Below are 14,818 nucleotides of genomic sequence, written 5' to 3'. Positions count from 1 at the left end.
CACAGCTGATGTTTGACTGTCAGTCTGTGTATGAACATGTAGGAGCTTTAACATCATATATTCATCTGTCCATCTGTCTTTTGTTTGCTCCACATGTTTTACAACAGACTCCATATTTACATATTTGTAATGTTTCAAAGCAGATGAAATATTCAGGTGAGACTCTGGTTTTTAACAGCTGTCAATCATCATTAAAGTGTTTCTGCAGTGATGATGCGTTCAGGTACTCTCTGCAGTTTATTTCACTATGTACTTGAGTGAAACCTGCAGAGTAAAAGCCATTTCACACCAAGTGCGAATTTCCATGCGGCTTATTCGCACGGAAATGTATAAATAATGATTTCATGGGTTATGATGGGAGCTTGCACACCAGGGCGGAACTTTCGTGGGGCAAAAAAAAAAAATCCGGAACCACTTCGTCGTCTGCGGAATTCCATCTGCGAAACTACACGTTTGACCAATGAAATGACATCAAACAAAGCAAACGATTTATCTGATAAAATGAGCGAAAGTTTAATCATTCTGGTGTCCCAGCTAGAGCTTAGATCGGGCCCAAAAAATCAAGCCCAGCCTGGCCCGGCCCGGCCCGGCCCTGCCCTACACCTTAACTGTAAATATGAGTCCGAGCCCAATTTAAACCCAACATTTTTTTAATATGTGGGCTGTTATAAGTGATGTTCTCAACTACAGTTCCACGTTGTTTGAACCACAGAAAGGTTTAGAATTATCTTAATGAATAATGCAACAAGTGCCACATTTAATGCACTTGACAAAGCCGACACATGTTATTATCACTGTCCATGATTTGTTTAAAATGGTTCCATACCTCCGACTTTTCTCCAAACTTGCTCATAGTTAATTCTCCTGTTTTTATTTTTTCTTTACATCTTCAAGCTCTTGCAGTTAAAGGAGAACTTCGGTCGATTTAAACATGCAGCTTCATTGCTCAAGCTACCCTTGACTTGCCAGTACCGAAGACGCGAACACATTTGGTCCAACCATTACAGAGCTCCGTGAACGCAGATTTAGCATAGACAGCTAACAGCATGGGGTCAGAACTTTACACTGGGTCAGCAGACACCTTAGCACACAGCACTGCAGCGTGTATGACTCAAACTGAATAAAAAAGTAGTTAAAACAGTGTGTTTGTGCAAGGAGCTACTTACCTGTTTGTTGACATCCGCGTCTTCCGGTAGCTAGACCAAACTAGTCAATCCGTCGAGCGTGCACTTACTCCCTCACTGGCGGAGACGGAAACGTATTCCAGCATTTTCGTGTTTATGTTCATAATGTACATGTCCATGTTACAGCCTGTCATGAGCCATGAGCCTTACAATAGCCTGTTAAGCCTGTTAAGTGCACTCAACGGATATACTAGTTTGGTCTAGCTACCGGAACACACGGATGTCAACAAACAGGTACGTGGCTGCTTGCACAAACACACTGTTTTAACTACTTTTTTATTCAGTTTGAGTCATACACGCTACAGTGCTGTGTTATAAGGTGTCTGCTGATGTTGCATAACTTTTGGTGTGAGATGTGGAGCATGTTAAGACACTTAAAACACAGTGTAAAGTTCTGACCCCATGCTGTTAGCTGTCTATGCTAAGTCTCCGTTCACGGAGCTCTGTAATGGTTGGACCAAATGTGTTCGTGTCTTCGGTACTGGCAAGTCAAGGGTAGCTTGAGCAATGAAGCTGCATGTTTAAATCGACCGAAGTTCTCCTTTAAGTTACACAATCAGTGATACCGGTAACGCGTTACTCTAATCTGACTTTTTACAGTAACGAGTAATCTAACGCATTAATATTTCCAAACCAGTAATCAGAAGCTGGCTATGCTACACAGCCGCTCCACTTGTGGTCTGAACAGGACTGAAGTCCTGCTGGTCTTTATATCACTAACTGACTGATGGAGGGAGTCTCTGGAAACACTCATGTATCACTTCTGCTCTCTCTCATTCTCTCCTCAGCTGGTGGCCATGTCTGTCAGTGCAGTGGTGGTGAAAGGTGGAGGTGTTGAGAGGATCAGCTGTGTCCTGATGATCCAGAGAGGTTGAAGCAGCACCATCAGCTGATGGGTGGAGAGGCTCTGACTGGGCCGTGTTACTGGGAGGTGGAGTGGAGAGGAGAGATTCATCCAGCAGTGACTTACGGACCAATCACAACAAGTGGAGATGACTGTCAGTGCTGCAGTCTGAACTGCTCTGAGATCAGCTCCACTGTCACCAAGTCCACCATCCAGCTCCATGTGTTGGGGCCACTAACTGTCCTCCCTACTGCCCCCTGGATTTAACAACAACACAAACAAATCCATCCAGTCCAAACACACATTTAGAACTACAACATGTTTATGCTCTCTCTTCACCGGTCTTCTACCGGTCAATCTACGTTCCTACCCTCACCTATGGCCATGAACTTTGGGTCACGACCGAAAGAATAAGATCCCGGACACAAGCGGCCGAAATGAGTTTCCTCTGCAGGGTGGCAGGGCACTCCCTTAGAGATAGGGTGAGGAGCTCTGTCACCCGGGAGGAGCTCGGAGTAGAGCCGCTGCTCCTCCACATCGAGAGGAGCCAGCTGAGGTGGCTCGGGCATCTGTTTCGGGGCGGCTGTAGCTCAGTGGGTTGAGACTCGTTCAGGGTGTACCCTGGCCTTCGCCCATAAGTCAAACTGGATTTGGCCCCAGTAAGCCCCGCAACCCCCCACGGGGGGATAAAAAGCAGCAACATCCCGCAACCCTGACGGAAAAGCGGAAAAGAAAATGAACGAACATGTTTATACTTTAAATATATTTGTAATGACCTATTTTCACACATTAAGTTACAGCTCAGTATCTGTGTGTCACTTGTGCAGCCTGACGTTGAACTTGAGGGGAACGTTTTAGACGTGACACCAGTTTGATCATCATATTTCCTGCAGCATCAGTGAACTCCAGTTTAACGTGCAACCCTGCTGGTTTACACATCACATGATCAACACACACATGAAGTCAACCTGTGGAGCTTTTTCCCTCTGAGGTCAGTGTTGAAGCCGTTCTTATCACCAGCATTCATGTTCTGGAGCTGCTTTCTGCCAGCAGATGTCACCGTTTCCATTGTGTCGCCTCACTGAGGTTTAACTGAACCATGATGTGAAGGATTTCTCTCTGACTGCATTTGCTATCAAATTAAATGGAATCATAAATGAGTTCAACTTGATTTAAAGATGTAATATGTAACATTTCTGCATTAAAATGTCTAAAAACGACTCGACCTTTGTTCTGTATGTTGTTGAGTTGTGTTCTTACATCACAACAATGTTCAAACCAGAGAAATCCACAAGTTGACTCGAGGTGATGGTGTGTTTTTAAGACACGTGAGCGCTTTATAGTTAAACTGTGGGACATTTACTGATGTATTTTATGTGGTAGAGCAGAACGTGTAGATATCTTCAGCCTGTGGTAACCACACACCTTATTTCAGGCTTTAAACTGAAAACCAACTCAACAATTCATCAACTTTGAGATGAGAGATGTAGATGTAGTAACATTCATATACTGCTGAACTTAGTACTTCCTAGACTACTTACATGAATAATATGAAGTACTTTTACTGTGTACTTTTCGATTTATACTTTGGCAAAATCCTCAAATAATGATAATGAAAACTTCCTCCGGGTTGGGGGAGAGCTCCTGCCTCAAGTGAAGGAGTTTAAGTATCTTGGGGTCTTGTTCACGAGTGAGGGAAGGATGGAGCGTGAGATTGACAAGTGGATCGGTGCAGCGGCTGCAGTAATGCGGTCGTTGTATCGGTCTGTCGTGGTGAAGAGAGAGCCTTTCGGCTCAGCTCTCGATTTACCGGTCAATCTACGTTCCTACCCTCACCTATGGCCATGAACTTTGGGTCACGACCGAAAGAATAAGATCCCGGACACAAGCGGCCGAAATGAGTTTCCTCTGCAGGGTGGCAGGGCACTCCCTTAGAGATAGGGTGAGGAGCTCTGTCACCCGGGAGGAGCTCGGAGTAGAGCCGCTGCTCCTCCACATCGAGAGGAGCCAGCTGAGGTGGCTCGGGCATCTGTTTCGGGGCGGCTGTAGCTCAGTGGGTTGAGACTCGTTCAGGGTGTACCCTGGCCTTCGCCCATAAGTCAAACTGGATTTGGCCCCAGTAAGCCCCGCAACCCCCCACGGGGGGATAAAAAGCAGCAACATCCCGCAACCCTGACGGAAAAGCGGAAAAGAAAATGAACGAACATGTTTATACTTTAAATATATTTGTAATGACCTATTTTCACACATTAAGTTACAGCTCAGTATCTGTGTGTCACTTGTGCAGCCTGACGTTGAACTTGAGGGGAACGTTTTAGACGTGACACCAGTTTGATCATCATATTTCCTGCAGCATCAGTGAACTCCAGTTTAACGTGCAACCCTGCTGGTTTACACATCACATGATCAACACACACATGAAGTCAACCTGTGGAGCTTTTTCCCTCTGAGGTCAGTGTTGAAGCCGTTCTTATCACCAGCATTCATGTTCTGGAGCTGCTTTCTGCCAGCAGATGTCACCGTTTCCATTGTGTCGCCTCACTGAGGTTTAACTGAACCATGATGTGAAGGATTTCTCTCTGACTGCATTTGCTATCAAATTAAATGGAATCATAAATGAGTTCAACTTGATTTAAAGATGTAATATGTAACATTTCTGCATTAAAATGTCTAAAAACGACTCGACCTTTGTTCTGTATGTTGTTGAGTTGTGTTCTTACATCACAACAATGTTCAAACCAGAGAAATCCACAAGTTGACTCGAGGTGATGGTGTGTTTTTAAGACACGTGAGCGCTTTATAGTTAAACTGTGGGACATTTACTGATGTATTTTATGTGGTAGAGCAGAACGTGTAGATATCTTCAGCCTGTGGTAACCACACACCTTATTTCAGGCTTTAAACTGAAAACCAACTCAACAATTCATCAACTTTGAGATGAGAGATGTAGATGTAGTAACATTCATATACTGCTGAACTTAGTACTTCCTAGACTACTTACATGAATAATATGAAGTACTTTTACTGTGTACTTTTCGATTTATACTTTGGCAAAATCCTCAAATAATGATAATGAAAACTTCCTCCGGGTTGGGGGAGAGCTCCTGCCTCAAGTGAAGGAGTTTAAGTATCTTGGGGTCTTGTTCACGAGTGAGGGAAGGATGGAGCGTGAGATTGACAAGTGGATCGGTGCAGCGGCTGCAGTAATGCGGTCGTTGTATCGGTCTGTCGTGGTGAAGAGAGAGCCTTTCGGCTCAGCTCTCGATTTACCGGTCAATCTACGTTCCTACCCTCACCTATGGCCATGAACTTTGGGTCACGACCGAAAGAATAAGATCCCGGACACAAGCGGCCGAAATGAGTTTCCTCTGCAGGGTGGCAGGGCACTCCCTTAGAGATAGGGTGAGGAGCTCCGTCACCCGGGAGGAGCTCGGAGTAGAGCCGCTGCTCCTCCACATCGAGAGGAGCCAGCTGAGGTGGCTCGGGCATCTGTTTCGGATGCCCCCGGGACGCCTCCCTCGGGAGGTGTTCCTGGCATGTCCCGCCGGAAGGAGACCCCGAGGAAGACCCAGGACATGCTGGAGTGACTATGTCGCTCGGCTGGCTCGGGAACGCCTTGGGATCCTCCCGGAGGAGCTGGAGGAAGTGTCCGAGGAGAGGGAAGTCTGGGTGTCCCTGCTCAGGCAGCTGCCCCCGCGACCTGGCCCCGGATAACGCGGAAGAAGATGGATGGATGGAAAACTTTGTAATTTACTTTATTTTAGACTAATAAATAATTTATGAATGTCTATATTTATTGAACTATTAAATGCTTTATCACTATTTTTTCCGTGACACTTGTGGTCTGTGAGAGAGAGGGACAAAATGGCTGACAGCCATGGACATTAGACTGACCCTCAGTCGTACTCATTAACTACAAAATACTTATTAAAAACAATGATGGGAACATTAATATTTGAGGAGTTTCTGCCTTGATGAATGAAAGAATGTTTGTGAGTTTGCTTGATTAAAGAAAAAACCTCCTGCTTGTATTAAAAACACCAAATCCTATTGACAAAATGTTCCATTGTGAGCGACAGGAGATTCTGAATGAACTGATGTGGATCAGGAACGATGGAGGAACGACTGGTTCTGTTTGTTCTCCTGCAGACATTAAGTTTGGAACTGAACACGGAGCTTCTGATGAGCAACACAACATTTCCTACTGATCTGACAGAAAACATTTGACAACACCAGGCTGGTAAAATCAGTCTGACTCATTTAATGCTTCATCACGGACAGACAGAAACCAAAGCAGTCTATGTTGTTGAGGATGTTCAGGAGTCTCACAGTCTGAGTCAGCGGTTCCTCCTGGTTCTTTTAGTCTTTTCAGTATTCTTTGAGCTCTGAGCAGACACCTCACCTCTCCTCTGTTACTGATGCTCTGTGGATGGATGGATCACCTGCTGTAGAGCCTTCCTGTCCTGTGTCGAACACCAACCAGACAACATGTCAGTCCACAAAACTTGATTACAGGAAATCAGGATTCAGTTCAGGAAACCGTCGTCCAGCTCGTCCTCAGCAGCCTGTTCCTCTGCCCACGCTTTCAGCTCCTGGCTGCTCTCGTTCTGGAGAAACCAACAGTGATCATCAGCACTATGCAGATATATCAGCCATGTTTGATCCCCCTCCTAAAGTACAGTTGAGAGATACTCACACTTTCCCTTTAGGTCCCTGTGGCGGCTCGTCTTGTTTGTCTTGGTGATTCGTCCTTTCAACCGTCCGTCATCTGCAAGATGAGAAAGAAGAGCAGTGGTAGTTTCACGTCTCTTTGTGCAGGTTTTGTGTCTATTTGTGGAAGTTTTCAGTTAATTTGTGGAGAATTTGTGCATATTTGAGAAGGTCTGTGTGTATTTGTGGAGGTTTTGTGTGTATTTGTGAAAGTTTTTTGTGTATTTGTGGAGGTTTACAGTGAACTTCTGGACTTTTTGTGTGTATATGAGGAGGTTTTGTGTATTTTTGGAGGTTTGTGTGTATTTGTGGAAGTTTTTAGTGAATTTGTGGAGGTTTGTAGAGATTTTGTGTGTCATTGTGGAGATTTTGAGTCTCTTTGTGGGTGTTTTTGTGAATTCATGGAGATTTTTGTGTATTTGTAAAGGTTTTGTGTGTATTTGTGGAGGTTTTTAGTGAATTTGTGGAGATTTTGTGTGTTATTGTGTAGGTTTTGTTTGTATTTATGGTTATTTTGTGTGTCAGTGTGAACATTTTTAATCTTTTTTGTGGAGGCTTTGAGTGTATCTGTAAAAAGCATTTAACATGTGTATACACTGAGAGCCACAACATTAGAACAAGTGACAGATGAAATAAATAACATTCATCATTGTGTTCCAATGCCATGTTCAGTTGTGAAACCATGAGTCCCAGCATTCATGTGGATGTCTCTTTGACAAACACCAGTCACCCAAACACAGCAGCAGAACAAGTACACCCCCTAATGGCAGCAGCACTCCTTGATGGCAGTGCCCCCCCAGCAGGACAATGCGCTTGCAACGCTGCAAAAACTGGTCAGGAACGACCCGAGGAACGTGGGAAAGAGCTCAAGGTGTCAACCTGGCCTCCGGATTCCCCAGATCTCAATCCAACTGAGCTTCCACTGGATGCAGTCTGAGCCAAGAACGATCCATGGGGGCCCCAACATGGATGGGAGTTGGTTCTGATGCATCCCATAGATGCTCAACTGGATTGGGATCTGGAGAATGAGGAGGCCAGTTTGACACCTTGTGTTCTTTGCCATGAGGGGGCGTAGTTGGTCTGCAACGGTGTTTGGGTGGGTGGTGTTTGTCAAAGAGGCTCCACAGAAATGACAGAAGTCAAAGTTTCCCAGCAGAACATTTGATTGTAACAAGATGATCAATGCTCACTTCACTTCACAGTTGTTTTAATGTTTCAGCTGAACAGTGTAGATATACATGTTAAATACTTTTCATATTTTGCATAAATGTAGTTCTTATTTATTTCTATTTATAAAGTTACTCTGAACTACCATTAAGGTAATTTACTTATGTTCAGTTTTGAGTTACTTACTGTCCCTGAGTATTTACATTTTCTGTAACTTCAAACTGATTAAATTATACTCAACTATATTGTTCATACCTTGACTGCACTTTGTCTAACAGCTTTAGTTACTAGTTACTTTGCAGATTCATATAATCAATATTAAATATTCGCTGATCAAACATTATGTATTATTATAGATTAAGTTACCCAGCATTAAAAGCAGAAAGTTCAGACCTTAAAGAGGACATGTGAGACAAGCCAGTGTGCTGCATTATGGACAATTATTAATCAATTGATTAGTTGCGTGATGTCGGCATACTCATAAAGCAATTCTGCAGAAAGACAGCTGATTTTTGAGTCTCATTCTCAGGTCGTCAAATAACGCACTTTGTTGGCTATTACCAGGACTCACAAGAGAGTCGAGTTGTTAACAGTAAGAAGACTTGTATTCTAATATACACTTTATTTCAAGATATTATTTCTATATATATTTTTTTGTGTTTATCCAGTAGCTGTAAAAATACTCTTTGTATCCTGTGGGTTTTGAGGTGGGGCCTTAGTCTGCTCTGGTTGGTCAGTTCACACAAGCCTGATAACCAGATTTGCCTAGCAGATCACTCACAACTTGATTGCTGATACTGAACTTTTATGCCTATAACTGTATGGTGGTTAACTGGTTGTCATAGCTTACTGCACTCAACATTGTTTAGCTAACATTGTTAGCCTGAAAAGCTTTATACCACGATGTTTCTCCAGCAAAACAACAACTTCCAAGGCTTCATAAAGCTCATCAAGCACTCTCTGAACGCACAGTTGCACGCTCGAGTGGAGATGAACCTGAACTGAAAACAAATCTTCGATACACTCAGAAGGACGTAGACAAACTAACAACCGCTCAAGCTGCTTGTTGCTATCAGTTTGCTGCACTTCTACCATAAACATGACCACAACAACTGCTTCCAAATGAAAAATGTCTCCACAGCACAATCGGATCGTTATTAGTGGCCTGCTGGACAGTGAGGCCGAGGGCCCTGTAACAGCTTTGTAATGATCTCTGCATGGCGTTATCAAGCAGGATGCTGTTGCACACAGTTGCAAAGAAAATGAATTCCTGCAATTGTTTTCATTTTGTTTTCTAACAGAGGTTCAACATTATCTTCAAGCAAAGGCATCGCGTCCATGCGCACTGAACTCGCGAGTGAAATCGTCATGGACAGATGAGGGCAGAGACCTGAACCGCTTTGTTGGCGTCAGGCTAGCTTTTACCGTGGCCCTGAGCATGTCCCTAGCCAGGCACTAGGCCCAACTAAACACGTACACTTTGTGCACGCTTCTACCAACCATAGGTGTGTAACAACAGGGGCCTGTAAGTTGGCGGGATCGCACAAGGGCTCGTAGGATACGCTATTACCAATACCAGCGGCTGATCAAAGGCCTGACTACTGCCATTCATGGAAAACACAGCTTACAGCTCTGATGGACAGCACTCGGGCATTTGCCATTGAAGATAGCTGAAGTCCGGTCAAGTTAACCTGTAACTTACAACGATAACACAAGGTTTGCCTGGCAGACCACTAACAACTGGATTGCTGTTACTGAACTTTAGTCACTAGAAAGCTCTTTACCACGAGGCCTCCAAAAACAATACGTCTCCGCTCAGTTCTACTGATGTTGTAGCTCTCAATTCGCTGCACTTCTACCATGAATAGGACTGCCAATGTTAACACCAGGCTCTGCTCAACATAGTGTATACACTCAGAAAGACATAGACAAACTATCAACCACTCAAGAGAAACCTTACACAGGCCACCAGAAATTAACATGTCTCCAGTGATTCTGCTGGTGTTTGTAGCTCAGTTTTTTGCACCTCCACCATGAATGAGACAACAAGAACCACTTCTGAACCAAAAACTTCACCACCGCACAGTTGCACATCAGAAACTGAATACAATCCTTATTAGCGGCCTGCTAGGCGAATAGGCCGAGGTTAATGTTAAATCTACATAAATGTCCCAGCTCAAAATCCACAGGGTTCAAAGGAAGTAGAAGTATTTTAAACAGGTTTTGTTTTACTGAGAGGAAATATAAACAAGTCTGGTTACAGTGCCTAAATGCATTTATTTGATCTAATTCATAAAGTATTTAACATGTGTACACACCGAGAACCACAACATTAGAACCAGTGACAGGTGAAATAAATAACATTCATCATTGTGTTCCAATGCCATGTTCGGCTGTGAAACCATGAGTCCCAGCATTAATGTGGATGTCTCTTTGACAAACACCAGTCATCCAAACACAGATGCAGACCAAGAACACCCCCTCATGGCAGCAGCACTCCTTGATGGCAGTGCCCCCCCAGCAGGACAATGCGCCTACAACGCTGCAAAAACTGCTCAGGAATGACCCGAGGAATGTGGGAAAGAGCTCAAGGTGTCAACCTGGCCTCCAGATTCCCCAGATCTCAATCCAACTGAGCTTCCACTGGATGCAGTCAGAGCCAAGAACAATCCATGGGGGCCCCAACATGGATGGGAGTTGGTTCTGGCGCATCCAATAGATGCTCAACTGGATTGGGATCTGGAGAATGAGGAGGCCAATTTGATGCCTTGGGTTCTTTGCCATGAGGGGGCGTAGTTGGTCTGAACAGTGTTTGGGTGGGTGGTGTTTGTCAAAGAGGCTCCACAGAAATGACAGAACTCAAAGTTTCCCAGCAGAATATTTGATTGTAACAAAATGATCAATGCTCATTTCACTTGTCAGTTGTTTTAATATTGTGACTGAACAGTATAGATAAACATGATAAATAGAATATAATTATGCCATTTATATTATATATAAATGAGATCAAATAAATGCAGGCGTTCTAAACAGACATACTATTTATATTTCCTCTCAGTAAAGAAATCTGACCGACCTGAGAATGAGACTCGACTATTCTCTAGAATCATTTACTGATCCTAGAGTATTAATGAACAGCAACTGACAAATCTCACACTTTCTGCCTTTAATTTTTGCACCTCCATTGCACTGACCTTATTGGACCAGGTGTCTCTCCTCTCCAGGTCTGATCACCATACAGATCAGAGCTGTTCCACTTGAAGCAGACAAGTCCCACTGTTCACCTACAGAGAAGAGGAAGAGCTTTAGTATAACATGATGACTACATGCATCTGTGTGTGTGTGTGTATTCTGATCGTAACAGAGAAAAAGAAGATGTAATCAGATGACAGACACATGCGGCAAAAAGGGGATTTCTTACAGGATTATCATTTCATAATAAAGATTGATATAGGAGTCTGTAACCATGTGCATGACATCACTTCAGGAGTCTCCCATCACTCTACACTGTAAAATCTACGCTCTGCGCGTCGGACGGTTGCCTCCGCGAAGTCCATTAACTTCTGTTTATGGACACCTCGAAGGGCATTATCCCGCTTATACCATGGTCACTTGCCAAAGAAAAGAAATTCGGATTCAATTTACATTTTCATGCGTGTTACAATCAAAATATAAAGTTTTTCACAAGCCATAACTTAGTTTTCGTGGTAACGCCTGAGGGTTTGACTAATACCTGGAACACTCATTAATCTCCCGTAAGATTCTTATGCAACGGAAGCGTTGTTCACTCCTCCAGTAAATAGGACGGATCATAGATATGACTTGGCAACGGGAGATATTCTAGTCCGCTCAGCCATGAGCCAGAAAGCTAACGCTATGCTAGCAAGATTCAAAGTCAATAACATTGCATACGGTTGACAAACAGTAAATATAATTTGACAGTATGCTAGCTAACACGATTAGCTAACTAACCAGTCATGTCATTGTCCCCAAATCAATAGCAAGATGTTCACGAACAAATGACCGGCTGTGTGTAACGTTACTGTGGCCGCAGCCTGAAGTAGAGAGTTGAACAGCGTATTCGCGTAGCAGTAAGTTTAGAGGGGAAGTGAACTTTCTGCAGCTTGTGTGTTACAGTCGCCACCCTGTGGTGTTCAGAGGATAAGACACTGAAGGACTGACAGTCAGACTGCACTTAGTGCTGTAAATAAAATATTAAGATTTGATATGCCAGCTAGCGCATTAATTTACAGCGGTGAACAGTCAATTTGACTGGGACTACTTAGTAGGTGTCCATTTATCAGGGGTTAATGGACACCCTGCAGCCAATCAGAATCGAGTATTCCTCCAGACCATGGTATAATATGATTTAATATATGTGTTTTTTTTTTAAAAGTAAACCAAAAGTAAACCAAATGTATTAAGTCCTGAGAACATTCAGTGCTTTATGCACAAGTAATATGATTTTAAAGTATATCTTGTGACACACAGGGAGTCAGTGCACTGATTTAAAACACGTTAATCCAGAACTGAGACAAACACACTGAATACATTCGATGCAGGCTACAATGAGGCTGCATATTGTGTGTGTATATACTACTTTAGCTGCTCAAACTGACCTTCTCGATGCTGATATTAGGGCTGCACGATTATGGCCAAAATGATAATCACGATTATTTTTATCAATATTGAAATCACGATTATTAATCACAATTATTCATTATGTTAGGTAAAACATATCTTTTTATTGCACTTTCTTTTGTAAACAAACCGTATGTGAACAAGGCTTCAAATTGAAACTTAAAATAATAATATAAATAATAAAATAAAATGTACCCAAGACAAAGGGCAAAAAATAAATATGCCATTGCAGAGTGCAATCATAAAGTGCAAACAAATGAAAAAAATGAAGCCTGTTTAACATCTTTTCCCCCAACTCGCCTGACATTCCCCGCAGCTTTAAACGGACTACTCTCTATTTCACGCACACACAAGGAGGTTCGGGCGTTTGTAATTACACGCGGTGCCGGCAACCGCGGCGCAGTTCATTCATATCGCTATTTTACACATCTTTCAGTGACCAAACTTCTGCTAACATCATAGCGAACGACGCGGTTCCCGTCGTTGCGGCTCCATAACTCATTCCATTCCGTTTGTCCATACATCGTGCACGCAAACACCAACATTAGAATGATAAGTTTCACTTTCACTTCCTGGTCCCCCATCATTTTGTTTCCCCAAGGAACACGAGCCTCTTGTCAATGACTATTTTATTCCCTGTATGGGATCGGGGAAAGTGTGGATTTGACTGGGAGGAGCTATTGTAACAATACAAATACCCGACTTTTTAAATGTAAATATCGCGACGATCATCTTAATTTAATCGTGGCAGCCAAAATCGTGATCGTGATTAAAATTCGATTACTTGTGCAGCCCTAGCTAATATACTAACATAATGAGGCATTATTAAAAATAACACATGGAGCCTGTTAGCTAACTGTGCTGTACTCTGATATTCAGCTGTAACGATGCTAGCATTAACAAGTCAACATGACACAGCATGATAATGGCGTCATGCTAACACTCTCCAACAGACACACACGTAAGCTAACATGCAACCCCGTCTGAAAAAACAGACGATTGAATGACTCAGACGTCTTTATAAGCTCGTTATGGTGTCAGTACCCATTTAATGCGTCTTTACCCGTTAATAAAGGCAGCTGAGCCGCTGCTAACGTGTTTCCAAAACCGTGCAGTGCGTCTGCAACAACTTAGCTAGCTAGTTAGCTAGTTAACAGCGATCATAACCACTCACTTACACTGACCAGCAAACGTTAGCTAACCAGATTTCGTGTCGTTCTAAAGAATAAATAAATTTTAAAAAAAAGTTTCATGCCGATTTTACCTAAACTAATGACTTGTTTTGAGAAAGTGACAAAAATTTAACTAACTTTGCATTATTCATGTAATAAACACGGCAGAGATAAAACGACGACAATCACACTGGAGTTTGGTGCACCTAGCAAAACATAATGTCCATCGTGTATTTAATTGCATTAAAGGATTATGTTCCAGCCGAATTTACCTCAACACTTAACAGTTAAATGAGACGTCTTCAGCTTCTGTTCAGAGTTATTCAGAAACATTTGAGGCAAAAACAAATCTCAATGACATGAGAGGGAGGCTGTCTCCCTTTTTTTAACCCGCACATACATATAACTTACTGGGCTTAGATGACGCATGAAGGTAGTTAGGCTACTATGTGGAGCTAGCTGATATATGAAAAAACATCACCTGAGCTTTTTACCTGAGATCATAAGTAATAACTGATCTTTACACCCCCACACAGACATAATACACCTGTATTGAGCAGATAACTGGACACATAAAGCAGATTCGTACAGAAGAGTTTACTCACCATGTTTTTGTCCTCAGAGAAGAGCCGCTAAGACCAGAGTGACGATCTGACAGCCATTATTATACAAATCTAAAGTTTTGGAGGGAAATGCACTACCTTCACGCGGGAAACGAGCGAGACCGCCCCTTTTGGCGTGCACCACCTGCATTCGTCAGGAAATCTGTGGGCGGGACTTTTTTTTGCCTGGTTTACTTGGATCCAACTACATCTTCTTCCGGATTTCAAAGTAAAGGACGACGTGAGAAAAAAACAACAACCTTTGTTTCCATAAGAAGTCCAAGATCATATACTGCTGAACTTAGTTCTTCCTAGACTACTTGCATGAATAATATCATTTTAAATATTTTTATACCATAATTCCATATTTTTTAGTTATTAATTTTGATGTTCTTATAATTTTCATAATTATGAATTGCATCAAGGTACTAATAATTTTGACTTTATAATATAATTTTGACTTTGCTTTGTGACATAATTCCAACTTACTTATGACAA

The 14,818-nt window shown here is 42.7% G+C and overlaps 1 long non-coding RNA gene across 1 annotated transcript; it reads right to left on the bottom strand.

Annotated features, from left to right (window-relative positions):
* Positions 1-6,269: 6,269 nt before the first annotated feature.
* On the bottom strand, positions 6,270-14,598 carry LOC115595665 (uncharacterized). The gene is made up of 4 exons (XR_003986747.1): positions 14,324-14,598; positions 11,100-11,189; positions 6,725-6,796; positions 6,270-6,635 (listed from the first exon to the last, which is right to left on the bottom strand). It is a non-coding gene; the product is annotated as an uncharacterized LOC115595665 (long non-coding RNA).
* Positions 14,599-14,818: the final 220 nt, after the last annotated feature.

The sequence above is a fragment of the Sparus aurata genome, chromosome 14 (assembly GCF_900880675.1).
Source record: "Sparus aurata chromosome 14, fSpaAur1.1, whole genome shotgun sequence".
NCBI classification, from domain to species: Eukaryota; Metazoa; Chordata; class Actinopteri; order Spariformes; family Sparidae; genus Sparus; species Sparus aurata.
The sequence above is the reverse complement of the archived record's forward strand: the minus strand, read 5'-3'. Positions and strand labels throughout refer to the sequence as shown.